Raw genomic sequence first — 25212 nt, forward strand, 5'->3', positions numbered from 1 at the left:
GTTTGAGCTAGACGATTTATCTTTAAGATAATTAATTGAAGGCGGGGAGGAAACATACATTTTCAGTGCAAAAAGTAAACAAACGAGCATAAATTCCATACAAAAATCCAAGATGGCTGAGTTGGGGATATTGACAAGTCGGATAACCTGTATACATAAAAAAATCTTGATCAGATATAACGATAATTCTCTATAGAGACTATAGTCCCTACACTGCAAAAAAATCACACATTTTTATTGGCATTAATTTAACTCATGATGTTTATTAGCGCACGCATAACCATATATATATACAATATGAAGCATTTTCTCAGTGTGGAAAATCATTGAAATTAATGATCTCATCTTACTTCAGCACACTTGAATAATTAATTGCATATTATTCAGCAACTCGGCAGTACGAAAATCATTTTTTTGTTAAATATCTTTGCTGTACATATGCACAGCACATTCTTCGAAACCCGAGCAGAAGCGACTAACTCGATACCATACTCTGCTATGAACTAGCCTTACATAAGAGGTAAAATACCAAAAAATATTAGCAAAAATTAATATGCAGTATACTTTAGTATAACCGCAGACAGACGTTTAAGCTCATACATTTGAATTTGATTTTCTTGTGTAAATTTTTAAATCTAAATACGTTGGAATTGCATAGCACGCTAGCGCCGCCTATACAACTTATTGCTACATAAAAACTGACGTTTTGTCATATCGCCTTCTACTCTGTCTGACCCTTCTACCTCACCCGCGTCACCCACCAAAACATGGAAGCAAAACAGAAACACTCAACAAAGATCTTCCCACACGAGCGCTAAAATCATTTTTATCTGACTTTCACAATGTAGCTAAAGCGAATTACTTTACTTGCAATTCATGCCACGATATAGTAAAGGAATTGTGAAGCCGCGTGTATGCTATTTCGGAACATTCACATTGGCTCTTTTAGATCCTTTCCCATGCATGTTTTTTGCCGTTGTGATCCGAAAACATGTGCCTGGACCGAAAATCGTAGATTTTTTCTTTGCAAAACCATCGAATAGTCCAGTCAAGTAGGACATGGAAAAGAATCTAAAAATCAAAAATGAAATAACCCATTCTGAGTAACAAATAGAATAACGGTTCGCCACTTCATCTCATAGCTCCTATTTCCATCCCATCAAAAACAAAGCAATGGTATGAAATTTGGTTTGTTTATTATTTTTGTGATTTTTTTCAGCAGTGAGCACGCATGTTGACAAAAAGATGCGACGAATTTGGTGCCGTATTTCTTTTTTTAGCGATGAGATGGAAATAGCTGGAGATCGGAACATTTCCCCTATCATCTCTGGCGTGCTGAACATTTTTCGGTTTATTTTTCAACAGCGCGTTTGTGTGTGATTCATACATTTTTATTAAGAGTCCCATCGAGCAGATCCGATCAAGAAACTAAAAGATTTTGACGAAATAAAAAATCAAAACAAAACCGCAAATAACGTTTGCCGTTTTGACATGTGGCGCCATCTCTTCGCTTATTGCTACTTGGCAATCCGACGGCCATGTTTTTTACACAAGTTAGTGAGTCGAACTTGAACGTCTGTCTGCGGTATAACATACTTAGGTATTTCAACACCACACGAATAATAATTTGTGATGTGTTTGGTAGTGTAATAACAGAGTATGTTATGATATGGAAATGCTAATATCATCTTACAAACTGAGACGTACCTGTTCATGATAGAATTAGAGGCGAAAGTATAGAATTGATAGTTCCGTTAGGATACGGTACCCGAGCAGGAGCGACGACCTCGATAACAGAAAATGGAATGATTTAGCCTTGCATAAGAGGTAAAATACCAAAAAATAATACCAAAAACTTATGCAGAATACTTGAGGCTTACCATGCTTAGTTCATAACAGAGTATGATATCAATAACAGAATTAAGTATTATTGAGCCAATTTCTCCTGCTCGGGCAGGCATAAAGAATGTTTTTATAGAAGTCGATTTGAAAACGAGCGGAGCCAATATTTGTGATGGCACATATCGCCCGACCTTCCTTCTGCCAAACTCCCATATGAAGGGGGAGGGAAGAATATCCTATTCGACTAGATGCTGATGTCATACTAAAAATTTAGAGACGGTACCTACTCGTAGATAGAAAATCCTTCCGCACGCGATGGCATATGAGCAAATCAAACCACCTTCCTTTTGCCAGTGGAGATGTATCAGCTTCCACACTGATATTCTTCCCTCCCCCTTCATACGGGAGTTTGGCAGAAGGAAGGTGGTGCGATATGTACCATCACAAATATCGCTCGCTTTCAAATCGACTATGTCTGAAGTATTCTGCATATTATTTTTCGGTATTTCCCGAGCAGGAGAAATTAGCTCAATAATACTAAATTTTGTTATTGATACCATACTCTGTTATGAACTAGCCCTGCATAACAGGTAAAATACCAAAGGAATAATATTTACCAAAAACTAATATGCACAATACTTAAGCCATAACAAACTCAGTTATTAAATTGAATTTCAATACCAAATGCATAACCAATTATTATTCGTTTGGCATTGAAATGCCTAAGCATGATATGCCTCAAGTATTCTGCATATAAGTTTTTGGTATTATTTGTTGGTATTTTACCTCTTGTGCAAGGCAATTTCTGTTATCGAGGTCGTCGTTCCTGCTCGAGTTTACCTCTTATGCAAGGCTAGTTCATAACAGAGTAAGATATCAATAACAGATAGATCAGATCTAACAGGGACTCGAACCCTCAATCTCCTACTCTCTAGATAGGCGTGATAACCCCTACATAACAAGACCACGTAAAGGTCCCGTTTGCGGAAAAGCCATCAGAATCCGAGTACCAACCTTCACCGCGGTTAGCTATTTTTCACAAATTTCATATCAATTTTTCCATTTCGAAGCATGTGCTGTGCATATTTAACCAAGCCAAGATATTAAATATTTAAATTTTAACTCAGCACACTTGTCATGAATGACTTTCCGTCATATAAATATAGGGGAACAGGTGGTAAAAAGCGGCCCTCCTTAGCCGTGCGGTAAGACGCGCGGCTACAAAGCAATACCATGCTGAGGGTGGCTGGGTTCGATTCCTGGTGCCGGTCTAGGCAATTTTCGGATTGGAAATTGTCTCGACTTTCCTGAGCATAAAAGTATCATCGTGTTAGCCTCATGATATACGAATGCAAAAATGGTAACTTGGCTTAGAAACCTCGCAGTTAATAACTATGGAAGTGCTGAATGAACACTAAGCTGCGAGGCGGCTGTGGGGATGTAATGCCAATAAGAAGAAGAAGAAGAAGGTGGTAAAGTGGTAACACGTTAAGGACCTACGATGAATTCAATCATAAAAAGAGGATAATTTGCTAGTTTTACTACTTAGTCCAACAATTTAACTTAATTTAACTTATTGCACTGAACATTGTTTTCGCTAATAAACATTGTTTTATATAGGGGAACTATTCCGTTTTCCATCTCACTGAACATAATATATTATATTCATATCATCGCAAAACAAAGAAATACAGCACCAATCTCGTCTCTTCTTTTTGCTAACACTAACTTTATTTCTAACTAACTTTCACACTAACTGGTGAAAAAAATCACAAAAATAAGAAACAAACCAAATTTCAAATTAAAAAACATCAAAATTTCGTATACGATATATGCAAAAATAGTGCGAGTAAAATGGGTAAAATGAACACTGCCTGCTGATAAAATTAACATCGCTTCTAAAACCTTTTTGAACATTTAATTTTCATGTTTTTAACCCCAGCACCGTAAATATAACCAATTAAGGTGATTATAGAATGAAGCCCGTGGTGAATTTCAAATTCACCACACGTTTATCTACATTCATTTCCAAAAGCCCAAATCTGGCGTAAAAGTTTTCGTACAGTGCCGAAACTCAAATTATGATTGTTCAGCATAACCATCTACCATTATTTCAGCCCCATACGCGTTATGGCTCTTTCATCTCGTGCTCTTGAAAAAAATATTGGAAAAGCACGTGGTTTACAAAATGGCCGATTTCTGGCTTCATTCTATAATCACCTTAAGATTAGGAGAGCGTTTTGAAAAATCTGGTATATCTTTTGAAAAGCTCCTAATTATCAAAATAATAAAAAGAAAAAAAAGTGTTGAAATATCAGTTGTTTTTTAATTAAATTCAGGTTTTCGAAGTTTTATCTCGGTTATTTTATATGGTTTGTTTCTTGAACTTCCGTTTTACAATTGCACAACTTTTATCATAAATTTTATGTAAGTTGGATACAAGTGTTCATTTTACCTGCATACATGCCATGTGATAAATAACTCTTCCTATAACGATGCAAACCAAAAATTTCACTATTTACCCCTGCAACATTTTTGTGAAGATTGTCCTATTTTGGCCGCTGTAGTATAAGCCAATGTTATGATGAATTTATTAAGAATTAAAGCTTACGAAAAAACTGTTGAAAATTACACGAGACCCTATTTTTACGCCCTCGTTTGATATTTTGGATAGTGATAGCTATTCGTTCGGTCTCAAAACCAAAATATTAGCTCAGGTATACCTTATTTTATTTCGAGGAAAACTTATGCTTGGTTAACATATACGCCTAAATAGTGTTTTAATCCAAATATAGCCAACTGTTCATTTTACTACCTCTTCCCCTATAACCGATCCGAGTAATGCAGTTGCTTCAACCACACAGGTCAGTGTTATTAATTCTAATAGAGTACAAACAAACGCTCGCGCCAACTCTTGGAATTGGCAGCACTCCTTTATATATTTTTTTTTCTGAAAATTATAATTAGTTAATAATAATTAATGAGTTATTATTGAGTGTACTGTTTATTGCGAATCAGTTGATTAATATTTTTGAGAAGTTGTGGGGCTTGCCTAGGATGTGGTGGGGTTTGACAGTGGACCTTGTTAAACTCATGTATCCGCAAGTAGGCCCCACCAAAGCGACCGTGTGCCGCTCAAAGCACACGAGCCCAAGTCCTGGTGTCAGGTGGGACACAAAACAGACCTGACATGGCGGCCCTTCGATGAGACAGGGGTTTGCGCAGGTCCAATAAGCCGCCTGTAAAACCAGTAATTACGAGCAATATAAGAAATAATACGACTCGATATAATCGGCAAAAACCTAGGCGACGAATAAAGGATCATGATTGGAAGCTTGGAACATGGAACTGCAAGTCGCTAGGTTTCACAGGTTGCGACAGGATGATCTACGATGAATTACATCCCCGCAACTTCGGCGTCGTGGCGCTGCAGGAGATTTACTGGACAGGACAGAAAGTGTGGAAAAGCGGGCATCGAGCGGCTACCTTCTACCAAAGCTGTGGCACCACCAACGAGCTTGGAACCAGCTTTATAGTGCTGGGCAAGATGCGCCAACGCGTTATTGGGTGGCAGCCAATCAACGTAAGGATGTGCAAGCTGAGGATAAAAGGCCGTTTCTTCAACTATAGCATCATCAACGTGCACTGCCCACATGAAGGAAGACCCGAAGCCGAGAAAGAAGTGTTCTACGCACAGCCAAAATCGTCATCGGTGACATGAACTCACAGGTAGAAAGAGAGGAAATGTATAGACCTGTCATCGAACCGGATAGTCTGCACACCGTAACGAATGATAGTGGCCAACAATGCATAAACTTTGCAGATTCCCGCGGAATGGTAGTCCGAAGCATCATCTTTCCCCGCAAAAATATCCACAAGGCCACATGGAGATAACCTAACCAAGAAATGGAAAACCAAATCTACCACATTCTAATCGATAGTAAATTCTTCTTCGACATCTCGAACGTCCGTACTTACCGCAGTACGAATATTGAATCCGACCACTACCTCGTTGCAGTATATCTGCGCTCAAAATTCTCGACGGTGTACAACACGCGTCGTAGTCGAATGCCGCGGCTTAACATTGGGCGGCTACAAGACGGTAGACTAGCCCAAGACTACGCACAGCAGCTGGAAGTGGCACTCCCAACGGAAGAGCAGCTAGGCGCAGCATCTCTTGAAGATGACTGGAGAGATATTCGATCCGCCATTGGAAGCACCGCAACCGCTGCACTAGGCACGGTGGCTCCGGATCAGAGAAACGACTGGTATGACGGCGAATGTGAGCAGTGGAAGAGAAGAATGCAGCATGGGCGAGATTGCTACAACACCGAACGAGGGCGAACGAGGCACGATATAAACGGGCGCGGGACATACAAAACTCGATTTTCCGGAGAAAAAGCGTCAGCAGGAAGATCGGGACCGTGAAGAGACGGAACAACTGTACAGTGATCGTTCGCTAATTGGGGCACGACCTCACCCCAACTAGCGAATGCCGTTCGCTAATTGGGGCGTTTTGACAAGCGTCAATGTTGTTTACTTTTTGCGTTGAACAAAGGAAAATTTTACGCGCCAGGAAATATCGATCCCGCCAAACACGGAAACAAAACGTCAACACATTTTTGACATCACATTCTGACGTTTGACTGCTTTTTAATTGGGTTTCGCCCCAATTAGCGAACCCCCAACTAAAAAGCGCCCCAACTAGAAAAACCCCAATTAGCGAACGTTCACTGTACCGCACTAATAACACACCAAAGTTTTATGAGAAGTTGAACGAGCGTGAGAAGATCCAAAGGTGGCGGCAGCACTACAAAGAATATATGGCAGACGAAGTATGGTGATGAACCTGGGAGAACGCGTGCAGGAAATAGAGTAGAGTGGGGCAAGAGTACCCACTTAGTTTTCAATCGATCATGTGGCCCTTATGAAGCAAGCTTCTGCATAAAATGTCGATGATTGCAACCCATTGCAACCAATTTGCACTCACCACAAAGCAGTGGTCGAGCTGCTGTCTGTCTGTCGTTCACCAGTTACCATCGGCTTGCTTAGAGTGCGACAAAATTAGAGTGATACGAGAATACAAATTTTGAATTTAGACCTAAGTTTTTTTCCTTTCTTCTTATTTTTTTTATTTCTTGTTTTTTTTGCTTTTTTTTGTTTATCAATTTTGAATTCATTCCGCAACTGATGAATGTAGTGAACGGAGGCGATACGTCTCCCAAGAATAATGTTGTCCGCACGCGATTTTACCAGGCTTCCTCACCTGGTCCCTGGGTTGTTTACTTTCGGCCGAAAGTAAAAAGTATTGATTTTCTAGGAATCGAACGTGACATGACGCGTCGTTTTCCGAAAACTGATTTTCATCAGATCAATCGGAATAAACTACGTGTAACCGCACCTACATATCAGGATGCAAATGCTATTGCAAAAGACCAACTGTATAATGTAGAATATTTGGTATATTTGGTAATATGCCCTCGCGGGAGGTCGAGATTGAAGGTGTGATAAACGCAGCGAGCCTGACTTGCAAGGATGTACTTGCGGGAAAAGGCCGCTTGAAGAATGCAATAAAGTCTACCGTGGATATTCTGGATTGCAAGGAGTTGCATTCAGCTGCCATGGTAGATGGCAAAAAAGTGTATTCAAAGTCAGGCTCACTTCGAGTGACGTTCGCCAGTTCGACACTCCCAAAATATGTATATATCGAAAATATGTTGTTTCCGGTGCGTCTTTTTGTACCCAGGGTTTTTAATTGTACACAAAAAAATTCCGCGGTAAAAACTACTATTTTGTAGACTACGCTCTGTTTTTAAAACTACCATGAAATTTCAGTAAGTTTTACCATCGTTTCAGAGAAATTCACCACTGTTTCAGTTCATATGACAACATTCCGCATGGGCCACAGTTGATTTTTACTGCGCGCTTGGTAAAATCAAACGGGTTTGTTATCTGCTGAAAATCGTCGGTGCATATTCTTAAAATAACTCTCGGAATGGTAGTTTCGACTGCAATATTTTGTTGTGTTGACCAACTGCAAACGAGTTTTGCGACAATAAGCCCCGTTGTGGCAAATGTTTAGAAATACATCGGGAGGAGTCCTGCCAACAACAAGTCGGCACCAACATTTCAAAAGGGCGAAACTGCTTTTGTAAGCAAGAGCTTCTCACGTCGCTGGTGGGCTAATTTGAGCCCACCCACGCAAACACCACTGAGGGGAGCAGCGAATCCTCTTCCTTCATTCACTTCGAGCTAGGATAGGATGCGTCAATAAACCAGTGCATGATGACGTAGGTTGACAGTTCACAGAGCTTTTTCTCCGGGACTTAGCCTCCGGCGCAGCTTCTGATAAAATTGTTTCGTCATTTTATTCGCATGTAGATGTCCATTGCGATTGATTTCATGCTGAATGCAAAGAATAACACTAAAATATTCGGATCACAGCAATTTTAAACTAAAAATATGAATTTTAATTTTCCCTTCGTCGATTTTTCTTCTAACACCTTGTAAACAAGCTCTGTAAACTGTCAAAATAAGTGAGGTTAAGTTAGAGTTTGCATTGGTCTATTAGTCATTTAAAATCGTACCGATTTTCTGTCACAATCGTACCGGTTGCTGATTGGTTGGAAATGACAATCGTTTACTTTGATTGGCGGTGGCGCGTTTTTCGTAGGGCAGCATGTTGTTAGTTTGGCCGTGTTGCTGGTTTGTAAAGTTGATATTAAGCAATATACGTGAATGTTTAAGATCGAGTTTTTTGGCACAAAATTAATTTATATTGAAATGCAAATGCTATATAAATTATTCTCATGGATTGTATAGATTTAAAACTGTCGATTCTAGGCATTATCATTCACTTTTCTGTCATTTTTGATCTAAAACTCTTTTATTTATTAGCAAAAACTTCTCTCTGTTAGTCTTCGGCTCTCTTACATAAATAATGGATAGAACGGAAAGAAAAACATCAAGTTTTGATACATGATATTTGGAAGATTTTGTACCAAATTAATTTGGCTGCACTGGCGACCACCTCGTCAGAGCAACCGACTAAAAAACAACAAGGCAGTCTCAATTGAGTTGTCACATCCTATCCTAGACTTCGAGTGACGTTCGCCGGTTCGATACTCCCAAAATATGTAGATATTTTAAATATGTTATTTCCGGTGCGTCTTTTTGTACCCAGAGTTTTTAATTGTACCAACTGCAAACAGTTGGGGCATACTGCCGAGTTTTGCGACAATAAGCCCCGTTATGGCAAATGTTTTGAAAGACATCGGGAGGAGTCCTGCCAACAACAAGTAACAAAGTGTGCTTATTGTGGCTTGGATCCTCCCCATGGTTTGCAAGAATGCCCGGTGTACAAAAAGCGCACCCAAAAAGTGAAGCGCTCGTTAGTACAGCGCTCCAAGCAGTCGTATGCGGAAATGGTGTAGTCGCAAGATACATCCGCAGCTGCCAACGCATCGGCCGCTATTTCAGCTGCCGTTCAAGTTAGTGACTATTATGATGTCATTTCCATTGACGAATCGGAATCTGATGTAGCCGATATGGATGATTCTGCGGAGGTACACGTGCCCGAAAAGAGGAAGAAACCGTCTTCCCCGGGATTGCGCCGTAAGAAAACAAAAATCATCCAGAAAGGCTTGCCAAAATCTGATGGTAATGGGGGATTATTTAAAATCCCGAAGCAGTCTGTCTATACTGCTCCTTTTGACCCAGGTTGCAATAAGACTTTCCCGCCATTGCCTAAAACTGATGTTTCTAAAAAACATCAGCCTAGGGTTATCAATGAAAAAAAAGAATGTTACTCGCTTTTCCAGAAGAAAAATTCCGTCCAAGCGAGGATTGACATCCTTTAAGGACCTTGTGGACCGTATTTTGAAATTATTCAATATACCAAATTCAATGAGGGCAATCATTGACCTCTTTATACCAACAGTAGAAACTTATCTGAAACAATTGACTGTTTCATGGCCCCTTCTTGCAGAAATTGTATCTTTCGATGGATAATAAGGCCATTACACAAGATACAATCACTGTGCTGCAGTGGAACTGTCATGGTCTTAAAAATAAATTAGAAGTGTTTTTGATTCGCAATTCCGATTGCGACATATTTGCACTCTGTGAAACATGGCTTTCTTCTGAAGATGAAATCAACTTCCACGATTTTAATATTATTCGCCAAGATCGGGATGATAACTATGGTGGCGTTCTTCTGGGGATCAAAAAATGTCAACCCTTTTACAGAATTCCCATCATAAATGTAAATGGCTTGGAAATCGTCGCTTGCCAAGTAAATGTAAAGAATAAAGACCTTTGCATAGCTTCAGTTTATATTCCTCCAAATGCCTCGACTAACGTCGACATCTTTGGAGCGCAGTTTCTCTTCTATCATCCCCAGTTTTAATATTGGGCGATATGAATGCGTATGGTATAACCTGGGGCGAAACTAGAGACGATAACAGAGCGCCTATTTTCTATGATTTGTGCGACGATTTTAACTTGAATATCTTGAACACAGGTGAAGTAACTCGAATAGGACCTCAAGGTCAAGAAAGTCGAATAGATCTGTCTTTATGCTCAAATTCACTATCATTAGATTATACGTGGAATGTAATCCAAGATCCCCATGTAGTGACCACATGCCGATAGTCACCACAATCAAAAATGGCTATCAACGATCAGAACCAGTTCAGGTTCCATTCGACCTCACGAGGGCAAACTGACTGGCAAACATTAGCATCGGCGGTAGAAATTGGTATTGAATCAACTGATATTCTGCCACCACTGGATAAATATCGATTTCTTACCGAGTTGATTCAAAAAAGCGCACTAGAAACTCAGAAACGACGCGTTCCAAGTACATCTGTCATAAGAAGACCGGCCACTCCTGGATGGGATGATGAATGTACTTTTATTCTGAGAAATCTGATGCCTTCAAGGCTTTCCGTAAACACGGAAGGTCTGAGCGTTTCGAAGAGTATTTGAGGCTTGAAAGAAAGCTCAAAAATCTTCTCAAGGCTAAAAAACGTAGCTACTGGCGACGTTTTGTCGAGGGACTATCACGAGAAACCTCAATGACAACACTTTGGAAAACGGCCCGCAACATGCGGAACCGCATTTTCACCAACGAGAGTGAGGAATACTCCAATCGATGGATACAACTTCGCAAAAAAGGTCTGTCCAGATTCCGTACCAGCAGAACCGCTATTTCGAGAATCAGTCACTGATCCCGGTTCTTTGGGTAGACCATTCTCAATGCTGGAACTATCTATGTTTCTTCTGTCATCGAATAACTCTGCTCCGGGATGCGATAACATCAAATTAAATCTTCTTAAAAATCTCCCAGATATCGCAAAAAGACGGTTACTTGACCTGTACAATTGCTTTATGGAGTACAATATCGTACCTTCAGAATGGCGACAGGTCAAAGTAATAACTATTCAAAAGCCTGGGGAACCAGCGTCTTATCACAATTCATACCGACCGATTGCCATGCTATGCTGCATGAGAAAATTATTGGAAAAAAATGATCCTTTCAAGAATCGACCATTGGGTCGAACAATGCATTACTATCAAATACTCAGTCCGGTTTTCGAAAAGGTAAAGGAAAAAATGATTGTTTAGCGTTACTCTCTTCAGATATACAGCTGGCCTATGCGCACAAGGAGTAACTGGCTTCAGTGTTCTTGGATATTAAGGGCGCCTTTGAACGCGAAAAACGTGCGATCGTTTACATTACATCGCTTACGTTGGCAAATCGATTGCAACGATGTAAAGCTTTCGGCTCAAATTACGAATCGATCGATGCGACCACTGACGAGCATATGCTAGTCTTAGCAAAAGTCACTCCAGGAACCTTCCATTAAGTTCTATATTAACAGTTTGTAAACTAAGCATTCTTGAGGCCTGGATCGCCCTATAAATAAGGTCCGTCCAGCCAGAATAAATCAGTTCAGTTTTGTTCTTCGGACCAAGTGTTAACCCGGTCTTTAAATGTGACTAGTGATTATCACACCATCCTTCGTCCTCGTGGTGCCAAGAAGATCAACCCAACAAGTGGAACAGCAGGACCATTACACGTGATCTCCCTAAGAGGTCCATGTGCAGCTGTCTTGCAAGGACCATTGCAAAGCACCCTAGATAATCTGACTGTTTGGGCCAGGCATTTAGGGATCGAGTTTTCACCGCAAAAAACTCAATTGGTTGGGAACTGAAACTAAAGCTGTTGAATGATGACATAAACCAATCTTTATCTTCTAAATACCTTGGAGTCTGGTTTGATTCCAAATGTACCTGGAAACTCCATATTGATTATTTGATAGAGAAATGCCGGAAAAAGATTCATTTTCTACGTTCTATCTCCCGAACATGGTGGGGTGCTCACCCGGAAGATCTCATCAAACTTTATAGAACGACTATTCTCTCTGTTTTGGAGTACGGTTCTTTCTGCTTCCTCTCAGTAGCAGAGTGCCATCTAATCAAATTGGAACGAATTGAGTATCGTTGTTTGCGTATGCCCTTGGCTGTATGCATTCAACGCATAACATGAGCCTGGAGATACTTGCAGGAGTCACTCCTTTAAAGCACCGTTTCTGGGAACTCTCATCAAATGTGGAACAAGTAACACACTTGTCTTAGAAAACTTCGATAATATGCTTGATTTGGTTCGCCTATCAAGTTTTCTGAGAATCTATCTCAACTACATATCGTCAGATCTTTGTCTTCCATGTCATAATCCACCTCGAGCTCACTTCATCAACGACAGTTCCTCAATTGAATACGATCTGTCCATGAAACATATAATACAAGGAATAACAGATCATCTTCGAAATCTTTCCATACCCCCTATTTTTTCCGAAAAATATGAACATGTCAATTGCAACTACTGATATTTCACTGATGGTTCTCGCATTAACGGATCCACTGGCTTCGGTATTTTCAATGAAAATTCAACCACCTTCCGTAAACTTCAGGAACCGTGTTCGGTTTATGTTGCTGAGCTGGCAGCAATTAACTTCGCTTTGGGGATAATTTCCGATCAGCCCATAGACCATTATTTCATCTTCTGGGATAGTCTTAGTTCTACATATCGAAATGAGAAGGCGGACTCGCTAACAAAGGTGGGCGCACAGGAAGGTGAAGTTTATGATAGAAGTTTATGATGAAGTTTATATGACAAATCTCGACCAACGAATTTTTCCCACTAGTCCGTCAGAGTACTCTTCAAAATTGGCAAATGAATTGGTCACACAATGAACTTGGATGGTGGCTATTTTCCATAGTTCCTAAAGTTTCTGCGCGGTTCAGAGGTGAGGACTTAAGCCGAGGCTTGGATACTTGGATACTATTGGATACCCTTGTGGCCCGAGGTAAACAACCCTTCCGGTAACTAAGAGGTGTTTTGGGAGATGGCGATGTGGTTTATTTGCAGGCCATCTATGCCTTTATGTGCTCCTCTGACATCAAAGTCTAATAAATGTAACTTTGAGAAGATGGAGGAAGCGGGAAGCTGATCAGATCGGACTAGTCATCAACACGTCGAAAACGAAGTACATGATAGGAAGAGGTTCAAGAGAAGACAATGTGAGCCATTCACCGCGAGTTTGCATCGGTGGTGACGAAATCGAAGACGCTACGATCTAATAGAGTTCGCCGCCATACAGGCCTTGGAAAATTCGTTCAAAAACGAACGAATGCTTCGTTTTTAGCCCACAGTGAGGTTTAAATTTCAGTGCACCGATTGATGTTCGCTCGATGATGTGCTGTTTGCTGCACGAACAAGGGAAGAGGCAAATACAAAGCATTCGTTTTATACATTGATAAGGGGTATTTTCGAAAGTGGCTGCTTCACAAGCCGGGTAGTACCGAGGAGGCATCGTTCAGTAGGGCAGTGTGAAATGAGGATGCTTCCTTCGTTCATCGGCAGTGGTTCAGGTCAGAGTGAGGGTTGTGTAAATACAAAACCATATTAGCGAGAAAGAGAGAGCGTGCATTATATACCTCTCTTTTACACATTCATTCCAACAGAAATGCGCAACTCAGTATAAGTGAGGCAAGAGAGTTTATTATTCTCTGCACTAGCGGGTGCTTGATTTCACTCTCCAACTGTTCCGTACAGCAGTGCCATATGAAGCGAGGAAGCATTCTTCACTAAGCACTTTGAAACTGTTCTCTCCTGAAGCTACCTTCATCGGGAGTATATCTGGTGCCGAAGCATCAGTCCTCATCTTCAGTGCTTCATTCATCCAAGCCCTTCCGCCATACCAAACTGACAATCTATAAAACGCTAATTAGCTCGGTAGTCCTCTAAGGACACTAGACCTGGACTATGCTCGTGGAGGACCAACGCGCACTTGGAGTTTTCGAAAGGAAAGTGCTGCGTACCATCTATGGTGGAGTGAAGATGACGGACGGTACGTGGAGGATGTTGGAATCTGCCGATATAATTACGACAGAACAGGCACAGTGGAATGTCCAACGAGACCGGGGGATAACCGAAACGGAGTTGCAGAAAGAAAAAGATATTATTTCCCGTCAATAAAACCGATGTTTATTGGTAACCGATTGGGTGTCAACTGAATACATGATTTCTTTTGTTTCACTTAATGGATCTATGGTGAGGGGAGCGTGGGCCAAAACGCCAGCAGAAGGATGCAAATGCAAAAATATCGCTACAATTCAACACTCCTCCTCGATATTTGCAGCCTGCTTCTAATTGTTTGACAATCTACCTCGCAATCCCCGACACCAATAATCAAAATTATTGTCCATACAGTCCATAAACACTTCTTTATGTTCATCTTGATTTGTCCTAGTTCTTTGCAACAAAAAATCTTCCGGATACTTGACCACCTCGTTCCAATTCTATGAACACTTCAACTCGAACAAGTTTTCTCGTAGTTCACCAATAGCCACTACCTTCTTGTACGGATCGACGATGCTGCACCTCGATGATCCAGACTCAACTTTCAATCCTCTCTTCAGCAGTATTTGGACCGATAAAACTCCAACACCTCTTTGATCCAGATCGTAGTCAGTTTCCATTGCCGTCAATGCACCTCACAGACCCTTCGCCGATACCGACAGACTTCACCACAGAGCCATCAGCCAATACTACTTCAGTCTTCACGGTCTCATCCAATTTTCGGAAGAACTGCTTATCATTAGTCATGTGACACGAACAGCCACTGTCAATTAACCAACGCCCTTTTTGCTGATGCTGCTTGGCCGAAAAACAAACCGGGTTATCATTTTCATTTGCTTGCTTTGCTTCGACGGTACCTCCATTGTCCACGCTTTGCATCTTTAGGAACAGACGACAATTCCGCTTGAAATGTCCTCAACGCTTTTTCACCGTTCTCAAAACTTGAACTCGCTAGTCTTTCCGTCCTCCGTTGCCACTCGTCGAGTAGCTTCTGCTTCACGATCTCCATCGTCAGATCTTCATCTTTCCGACTTTCTAACGCTGTCACTAATCCGTCACATGAATCAGGTAGACTCCGGAGCACCATTGCTATTTTTAAAGACGGCTCTAGCTGCTGACCCGCGCATTGCAGACGATCGAAGAGTTCTTCAAGCTCGAACAGATGCTTCTCCATTTCGGGTCCTTCGACACGTTCTTCTCCTAGATTGAGGTTACAAATCCGTTTCAGGAGCGACACGCGTGACGTCATACTTGTCTTCTCATGATACGCCTTCAACTTGTTCCAAGCCTCCTGCGCCGTGTCTGCGTCCCTCACCAAGTTCATCTGGCTATCCTCTATAAATAACACGATCGTTGCCAGCGCTTTCTGACTTGCCTTCCTCCAGGTTGTTGTGACAGGATCCGGCTTTGGATCTACCACCACAAACCAGTAGTCGTCCCGTATCAACAACATCTGCATACGGATTTTCCATGTCGAATAATTGCTGTTGTTCAACAGCGGAAACGAAACTTTCTCGGCCATTTCTCACTCTTCTTCACCGGATGAAAATCTCTTCCAAACTAATTATCCGACGCGCTTAACTTTCCTCTCGACTTTGAAAAAAAAAATAATCACAAACCGCAATAACTTTTCTTCAATCTTGGGTCACTTTACCCCCTGGTGCGTTTCGTACCGTTCTCCCCTCGCACCGAAAACCAACAGCACACAAAGTCAATTACTGTTTACTTTCTCTATTCTTTCTACCAATTTCTTCCTCACTGGGCTTCAGCTTTCAGTCAGCCAACTCTTCCGTTCTCACGACGACTGCACTACACAGGCAACTACGCGTTCCGAACGGGTACCGCAACGAGCAAACCAACCAACGCACCGCGAAAAAACGAACCAACGCCAGTGAACAAAGCACTGTCTTTTTCACCTGGACGCTTCGTTTTCGCCAGCACAAACTACTTTTCTTCCACACTATAAACCCCCTTCTTCTGGGCCGATAACCTGTTGGAATCTGCCGATATAATTACGACAGAACAGGCACAGTGGAATGTCCAACGAGACCGGGGGATAACCGAAACGGAGTTGCAGAAAGAAAAAGATATTATTTCCCGTCAATAAAACCGATGTTTATTGGTAACCGATTGGGTGTCAACTGAATACATTTATGATTTCTTTTGTTTCACTTAATGGATCTATGGTGAGGGGAGCGTGGGCCAAAACGCCAGCAGAAGGATGTAAATGCAAAAATATCGCTACAATTCAACAGAGGAAGCGAATGAACCACGAGTTGCACGAGCTGCTGGGAAACCATCCATCGTTCACACCGCGAAAATCGGACGACTGCGGTGGGCCGGGCACGTAGCCAGAATGTCGAACAGTAATCCGGTGAAAATGATTCTCGACAACGATCCAACGGGCACAAGAAGGCGAGGTGCGCAGCGGGCAATTCGTACAATGGTGTCTTGGCCTCAACATTACATTGTTACTACGTAAAGCTCTCGGACGGGCTGATAAGCTCAAGAAGAACCTGTCAATCAACCCTGCCCTGTAGGATATCAGCGATGATCAATGCTCTGGTGACGTCCCTTCTAACTCGCAAAGTAATAAGATCACCCGGCAACGGCTCTCGTAGATTGGTAACCGGGAAGGGTCACTTCAGGGCATCCTCCGAAGTGCGAATGGAAGGAAACGACGCTGAACGGATTGCAGTCCTTCCAGACCGTTGTTGTAGTGTGGGCCCCAAACGGCTGAGCAGTACTCAAGAGTGGGGCGCACTAAAGAGCAATATAACAATTTCAAGCAATATATCGGGAATGTTTTCTCGATTCGAAACACAACTGCCAGCGCTCTTGAAGCCTTATCAACGACACATGCGGTATGCTGTTTGTTGGGATTTGACGACCAACTGGCACAACCTCACACAACTTTACTTACTTCATCGAGTTGATGAGGCAAGTGTGTAGAAGACAGACAATACTAAATAGTCATCCTACTTGGTTGGCATTGTACAAACAAAACATATGAGAGAGTTAGTTCTGAAAATAGATTGCGAGAGTTCGGCTACGTGCTGGAAATTTGGTTCCATCTGTACCCGCTAAGCTGCGTAGGACGATGGAGGTCCTTCGTAGCTTAGTAGGGAATACATTTTTTAGCTAAATCTATCACCTGTTTATGTTTCTTTTTTTCTTTTTTTCTGAGTTTTAGACATAGTAATTAATAACCACTCCGGTGGCTCAACACACGGAATATACGTTATTGCGAGAAGATTGAAAAATTCGAACCGGGGTCCGATGGTCGACTGTCGGAAAGCTGTTCCGCAAACGTCAAATCACTTGTTGCACGGTAAAAATTTTTGGTTTATTTTTTCGGTGTGAATGTTGATTATTAAAATCAACGGGAATATGTACACTGGCGGAAATAAAATATGGAAATCCATAAGATATGCCTTATGAAACACCAGAAGTTCATTTCACGATCGCTTCATAAGGCTTCTATGAAAATCATAATCATTATAATTTATTACATAGTTTTGCCTTAAGAATTCCAATGTCTATCCTTATAAATGAAAATCATAAGGTAGTCTTATGGAGCAATATGTGATTTCATGAGTTCATCCACAGGAAATCTTACTGTCATTGGTTGTTGTATTCTGACCGAGCACATTTTTAAAAAAATCGCTGATTAACAATTATAAATTGTGATAAACGGTTTTGGACGACTTCTTGACATCGGATACAGGTAAGAAGCAAATCAAGAAATACCGGGATAGAATCCGGATGCGCTTCGCTGTTTGTTTCAAGTTAAAATAGTTGTGGTTCTTTCAGCAAATTCAACGTATGCGGCAACGGTCAGAGGTTAGAAGCTGCTGAATTATTTCTTACCCGAGTGCTTATATACTGGTTCCATGAAATGATTCCGTCACCAATCACTGCAGAATGTCAGCTTACCCGATGACAAGTTAGCCCACCGACATCAGCTTACTGCCCACCCACTAGAACTGCCCAATGAATGAGTAATACGAAACGGTCGTGTGTACTCGTGGTCGTGTAATCCTGAGTTCTAGAAAAATTAAAAGTGTGATGCTAGAATCCTCGGTGGAAGCAGCTCTGGAACAAGTTTAGCGTTTGTGATGTGCTGCTGGGTGTTTCTAAGGCAGATGACAAAAGCGAGGACAAACGCAAAGTTTCTGATAGCTTTTTTTGGAACAAGCTCGGGAACAAGGTGAGTTCCATTATTTGCCATTACTGAATGTGACTAATTGTATACTTCCACACATCTTCAGACATTGATCATAATATCGTAGATTTTGCTTGGAATTCATCATGAAGTGCAATCGAAAATGTAATAATGGCTTGACACTGGCATGCGAAAAAGTTCAGTGCCGATCTGCTATTGAACGAATGTTTCACTTCGAAGAAGTTGGAACCGCCCATCGCATTCTTTTCCTTCGTAAGGTAAGCAAGCGCATCATGAGGGTATGCTTGTCCTGAAGAGGATGCTGCCAGTCTGGAGGACATTATTGCTACAGTCCTGGCTACAGTGCTTCATTGTGAACTTGAAAGTCTATAGCTCATTCGAACAACCAGTGCGGTAGTTTCTGAATTCACTATATGGGGTGTTTAACAGTTTTACAAAGTATATACAATCCGGTCTAGTATACCGCACATGCAATTGGAAAGCATAAAAAAGTTTTCAATTATTAATTGTAGAAAAACTTAAAAAACACTAAGAGCATCATTACCGGGCGCGAGTATTAGTGCTGTCCAATGAGTAGCTCGAAGTAGCTCGAAGTTGTTCCCGTCCTGCTCGTTCTTTTTTGTCAACAAATAGGCATGAGCAGGACACGGAGAAACTTCGAGCTACTTCAGGCTCTCACTACTCTTTTCCGTACCAGTCACTACTGTTTTCGGCTATCAATTTGGTTGCTGTATTTCGCACCGGTGACGTTCGACGTTTGACATGTCATTAAATCTCGCTTAACTTTTCAAAAGGTCCTAAGTAACATTTTTTTCGTGATTTAATTTGAATAGCGCAATCAACAGAACAACATGAAAGCTTTTGATTGCAGTACTCAAATTAATTCATGAAAAAAATGTTACTTAGGTCCTTTTGAAAAGTTAAGCGAGAAATAGCAGCACACCGCGCTACTAAACTTGGTCACCTGTCAATTGCGCTACTGGTTTAACAGCGCGTTTATTAGCGAGCGGTAAAGTTTCAAGTTATGATACAGCGCTGCTAAACGACTAATACTCGCGCCCGGTAATCTTGCCCTAAGTTGCAAAGCCTAGGTTTCAGTTTGAATGTAGACTCATTGAAGATGAAGAAGACTAAAGTATTTTCAACATTGTTTCTGGTTAAATTAAATTTTATTTCGAATGAATTCACAAAAGCAAAACACCTAGAACGTTTTACGTAATAGTATATTTTACTGGTTAAATGGAAAATTCGGCAAAAACATTTCAAAAGGGCGAAACTGCTTTTGTAAACAAAAGCTTCTCACGTTGCTGGTGGACAAATTAGAGTCCACCCACACAATCCAGCGCCATTGCATCAAGAAAGAGTATTCACTGCTTCCATCAGTGGTGCTAGATTGTGTAGGTCGGCTCAAATTAGCTCACCAGCGATGTGAAAAGCTCTTGTTTACAAAAGCAGTTTCGTCCTTTTGAAATGTTGGTGCCGAATTATGTCTGAAGCTTGTTTATACCAAGACAACTCTTATTCCATTAAATTAAGTCATATGATTGTAACTTAACAAATTCATATATCAACATGAACAGTATATGGCCATCTTCGGTGTTCCGCAACTCAACGCAAGCAAAATAACTTAAGTCTTTAATTTTATATAATGTAATAACATAGCACTAGACTATAGTCTATAGATGGACAAATTAATCCTATATTACTTTTCACACAGAACCTGAATAAATCGATTAACATACCAGCTGACACGGAGGGCGACAATCCATCATCATCTGGCAGGCCTAAATTTTCCTAGCAAACCATTGCCAAGCCATCTCAATCAGGCGAATAGCGGGATGGGCTGTGATACTGCAAAGCGTTTTGAGCGGTGGTGCAGAACTCATCTGCTAAGCCTTCAACCCAGCAGGTGCGTAATGGTGGTTCAGCAGATCCAAGTGGCTGTCCAAGCGGTATCAATCAGCTCAATCAGTTGATGAATAACATAAAGGTGAGTATTTTGTCTGCCTAAATTTGTTGTTCGCTTAGTTATGCACTCGATTATGGATTTCAGGATGTCAGCGCTTCCAATAATCAAATGACGATGATTCCGAAAACAAAGCAACAAATCGCTGGATTCTAGAGGCGAATTGCCACGCAACAAGAAATCTACGTGAAGCAGCATTTGAAACCTGGCAAATAACTTCCATCGTAAACAGCATGATCTAACTACTCTTCAAAATAATTTATCAGAACGAAAAAATAATGTATGGAAATAAGTAAAGAACATACCACCATGGCCCTGGAGGCGGCGTTACCGGTACCTGTTTCGGTAGTCAACAATCTCGTCTGAACCAGTGGAAGTTGACCATCACCGACAAGAGTGTGGGATACGATTTTATTGATTTCTCGCCTGCATTTGGAACGACGGCAAAATCCACAGCTTCCCCTACTGGATCAAACATAAGCGGTGTACGGTGTACGTGGTTTACAAGGTGGTAAGTAAGTATTTATTCTCGCAATTATTATCCAACAATGCGATTAATAAATCCCAATCATACTTACAGCCGAGCTTACAGCACCTGGTCCATCTGTCGTGGAGGAATTGGAGTTGGATGGCCAGATTATTCAGCCGATACTGCCATGGCAGTTTATATTAACCTGCTAATCAACGTTCTTTCACTGATTTGGTTCCCGAGTTTGAACTTCAAATACCTACCGAGACAACATTAAATCAACAATCCGTAATAGGTATTTCTCTGCAGAGAGGGGAGCTAAAATTCGTATTCGTATTTTGAATTATATGTAATACTGAATGAAAAATGATAATAAAATAAGAATGTATATAAACTATAATTGTTCACGAAAATAACTATTTTTATTGAGATAAATTATGGATGAAAACAAGGATCAAAATATATAATGATATCGTAAGAATTTCATAAAAACAAACTTATGAAATTTCATAAAGCAACCTTATGAAATTAGTAAGGAAAACATAAGATAAACATATGTGTTTATTATGGGCCAGGTTCATCCGAAGTTCATGCTGGTTCATAAGGTTACCTTATGTTTTCCAAACCGATTCCTTGTGGCTAATTTTCATAAGGTAAACTAATAAACTTCGGAAGGCTTTTTACGTGAGTGTAACTTTAAACGAGTGTTACATGCCGCTATATTTTTTAAACAAGTTTTAAGATACTTTGAAGGCATTTTGTCATATATTTATGTGATTTAGAAACATTTTAGATTTCTCGAATATTCTTGATATCAAGAAATATTAACACTTTTCGTACAGTGCATGCTATTTTGAAGTTTCCGACACTCAGTCTGCTTCTTCTTCTTTGTTCCGCAAAATTAGAATTTTTCTCTTTTCTCGCAATATTAACTTTGAATGAACTTCAAACTGATGTCAAAGCCGATGACAGCTGCACAATCAGATGAACTTTTGATGCATTTGACGTCGACTGACACCCGGTAGACGTCTAAAATGCATTTCAGTTATCGAACGGCTAGTGTAATTATAATTAAAAATGCATATTAAAGAGCTTACATTCTAGTGTGCAATTCAAACGGCACAGAAATATTCTTCACATCTTCACATTTTTTCACTTACAACTAAACACTTTTGAAACAGTTTCATCATTCTAACACCCATCATCTTGTCTCTTTCATGGTTATGTCCCATAAAACGAATTTTGTCTATCATCCTTGCGAAAACATCAATGTGCTTTATTTTGTCTCACCCACTTCTTCTTCTTGCTCTTATTGGCTTCTTGCTATTATTGGTCCCCCACTGGGACATTGTCAACTCGCAGCTTAGTGTTCATTAAGCACTTCCACAGTTATTACCTGCGAGGTTTCTAAGCCATTTTTGCATTCGTATATCACCCTCAGCTGCTAAGCTAAGGCGGGCCCCCACAATATCTCACGATCGCACCCACTAGTATTATATTATTAGGTCGTTACAAATGGAATTATTAAAAAATGACCTATCGGTCTTCGAAATATCAAGGGAGGAAGGTAATAATAAAATGAAAACTAAATCTTGGAACTCCTCGAATTTTTTAAAGACTGTTTAGAGATTCCTTAAAACTTATCAAAAAAAATCAGTTCTCAAAATATTATTTTTGGCCCAAATTTTTGCCTTTCTCGTACAACAAAGTTGTACCGAAAGGCTATCATTTCACTACGAAAACGACCTTTTTATAGAAGCCTCGGAGACCCATAGTGTTATATACCAATCGACTCAGTTCGACAAACTGAGCACATGTCTGCCTGTCCGTGTGTATGTGTTTTTTTTTTTTTTTTTCTTCCTAAACAATGGAGGGGGAATCTGCTCAACAGACATCCTGGGTTGACCAGGAAGTGCTGGGTTTGGGGCCACCTCCAATGAGGGAGGCAGGACTGCATCCCCGACCAGCTAAACCGTTTCCATTGCCGCCAAGCCCATCGTCCCTTCGGTACAACCAGAAGGTAATGCTTCAAAGGGGGGCCAGTGCATGACGCACCCTCGAGGTTAGCTGCGTGTCCTTGCAGCATCGAACATCGTGACTCGCTTTTTTAGAAGAACACCATGGTATCGTGCCAGCGCATTGCCGGCTTTCCAGGTGGCCTTACCACGCCCTATGTCCTCGGAAGGTGGGCAGGGTCGACTTCGCGCCTGCTTCCCTCTGCACGACTGGTATCAAGAATGATGATGCCGCGTGCACCCCAAATTGCCGTGTGTATGTGTGTGTGTATGTGTGTGCACAAAAGCTAAGAAAAACATTAGACAACTTTTCTTATAGTAATCCTCAACCGATTTCCTCTCAACAAGTTTCATTCGACAGGGGGCAAAGCCTAGTTGATCACTATTGAATTTTATATCGATCGACCGTTGCGTTTAAAAGTTATAAAGAAAATGGTACATTGAACCATATTAGCACCATATAAGGTTGGTGTCTTGGCTAAATGCGAGAAAGGCAGTATCACTACTCGGTGAATTAAGTTGGGTTTTTTTGTAATATTTGTATCGGTCTTATTATACTATCTATGTATTATTCACCAGAAGGGTGGCTCAATTTGAAGTCCTAATATTATGACAAACTTGAATCTAAATAAATCAACGTATGGCGCCAGGGGACTGAAGAGGTAGATAATTTGTCTACTCATCATTCATTCAATATGGCGGCCAATGTTTTTTGTTTTTATTTCGATGATTTCATGATGTCAAATCTTTGAAGGTATCGACGTACTTCTTCATCATAAAATAGCTATACAAACACAAAAGACTCGACAAACCTCATCTAATTGCAAATTTTAAGTTAAGATCTATAAAACGTTAAGATCTACTCCCACAAAATGATAACATTTCTCGCTTAACTTTTCAAAAGGACCTAAGTAACATTTTTTTCATGAATTAATATGAATACAGCAATCAATAGCTTTCATGTTGTTCTGTTGATTGCGCTATTAAAATTAATTCATGAAAAAAATGTTACTTAGGTCCTTTTGAAAAGTTAAGCGAGATTTCGAATGCTGAAAGAAGCGAGTAGAAAAATCCGGCGAATTTATACTGAAAAATAGTCTGAAAAACAACCCTTCAGTAAAATGACAATAACTTCATACCCATCATGGCTTTGCGATAGATAGATTATATTTTCCTTGCCTTGGATTCAACAAAATTGCAGTTTGAAACAACAATGTACACGTTGTTTGATCACTCACTCACTCATGGGCTTCATGTCATCCAAGAATGGCTCATGGGCTTTCCCGAGCAAAGTCTGAAAACATAATGAGAGCATGTAGAAAACATATTTTGATATTGATATCAAATTGAAATCATAATTTGTTTTCAAATATGAATCATCATGACTGATTACATATTTTGATCTCATTTTGCTGTTGATTTCTAAATTGTATGATCTGACAATCAAACTGTGTACTTATTTTGTTATCGGAACCAATATCAAAATTAGTTTTCGATTTGCTCTCATCGACAGTAGGAATAATTTTCGATTTGATGTCACAGTAAGATTTTTCTGCTGTAGATTTTGATCTTTTAACCGTTAAAACGACCAAAAGGATATCAACCTGAGTTATCAAAATTAGGCGATTTCACAACAACAAAATTAGTTATCGATTTGCTCTCAAGCTTTGCTCGGGTCATGTCATCCAAGAATGCCTATCTCTTGTTGTTAGTCATAACTTTTCCACATCAGATATGTGATAAATGTAGTCTTCGGGAAATTGTGAAGCGTTTTCAAATTCATATTTTGTCATATAAATATTGTCTATATATATTATCATATAGCCGTTATACAAAAAACTACGAAAAAACAAGTGGTGGAGTGTATTATCGTACATTATGAAAAATTAATAATCTGGCCATGATTTTCGAGCCTATTGTGCTATACATATCTATTTTCAATGATAAAACCCAGATTTATCCACCTAGCGGTGATGCTGCCTTTCTCGTTTGCAACTTGTTGCGAGCAAATCAGCTGAGGATAAGTGCCTAAAAATGAGTGCGATTTTTTTTGTAAAAAAAATGTATTTTGACGTATTTTCAATACGAAACAATTGGACAAGATTCTACGTCGAATGACCTGCTGCGAGTAAATCAGCTAAAGGTAGCCTCACACCTCGGGAATTTGGTCCGCGGATTTTTTCCCCATGTATTTTTGCATATGCGAAGTTTTCGGAATTTGGGCACGGAAAATCAAAATCCCGGCCCCATTTAAAATGCACGGGGACCAAATCCGGCGTAAAATTTTCCCGAGGTGTACCATCAGTG

The 25212-nt window shown here is 40.5% G+C and overlaps 1 protein-coding gene and 1 long non-coding RNA gene across 10 annotated transcripts in view; one reads left to right on the forward strand and one right to left on the reverse strand.

The window, feature by feature from the left end:
• LOC134224821 (uncharacterized) overlaps nt 1-25212 on the reverse strand; it is a 225942-nt gene that overhangs the window by 13820 nt on the left and 186910 nt on the right. The gene's annotated exons all lie outside the window — the stretch shown is intronic.
• LOC134223677 (uncharacterized) lies at nt 18363-21177 on the forward strand. 2 transcript variants are annotated; one of them, XR_009982667.1, is made up of 5 exons: nt 18363-18479; nt 18541-18712; nt 20173-20445; nt 20509-20936; nt 21002-21177. It is a non-coding gene; the product is annotated as an uncharacterized LOC134223677 (long non-coding RNA). The 2 variants fall into 2 exon arrangements; XR_009982668.1 differs by lacking the exons at nt 18363-18479; nt 18541-18712 and adding an exon at nt 19952-20105.

The sequence above is a fragment of the Armigeres subalbatus genome, chromosome 3 (genome assembly GCF_024139115.2).
Source record: "Armigeres subalbatus isolate Guangzhou_Male chromosome 3, GZ_Asu_2, whole genome shotgun sequence".
Lineage (NCBI taxonomy): Eukaryota > Metazoa > Arthropoda > Insecta > Diptera > Culicidae > Armigeres > Armigeres subalbatus.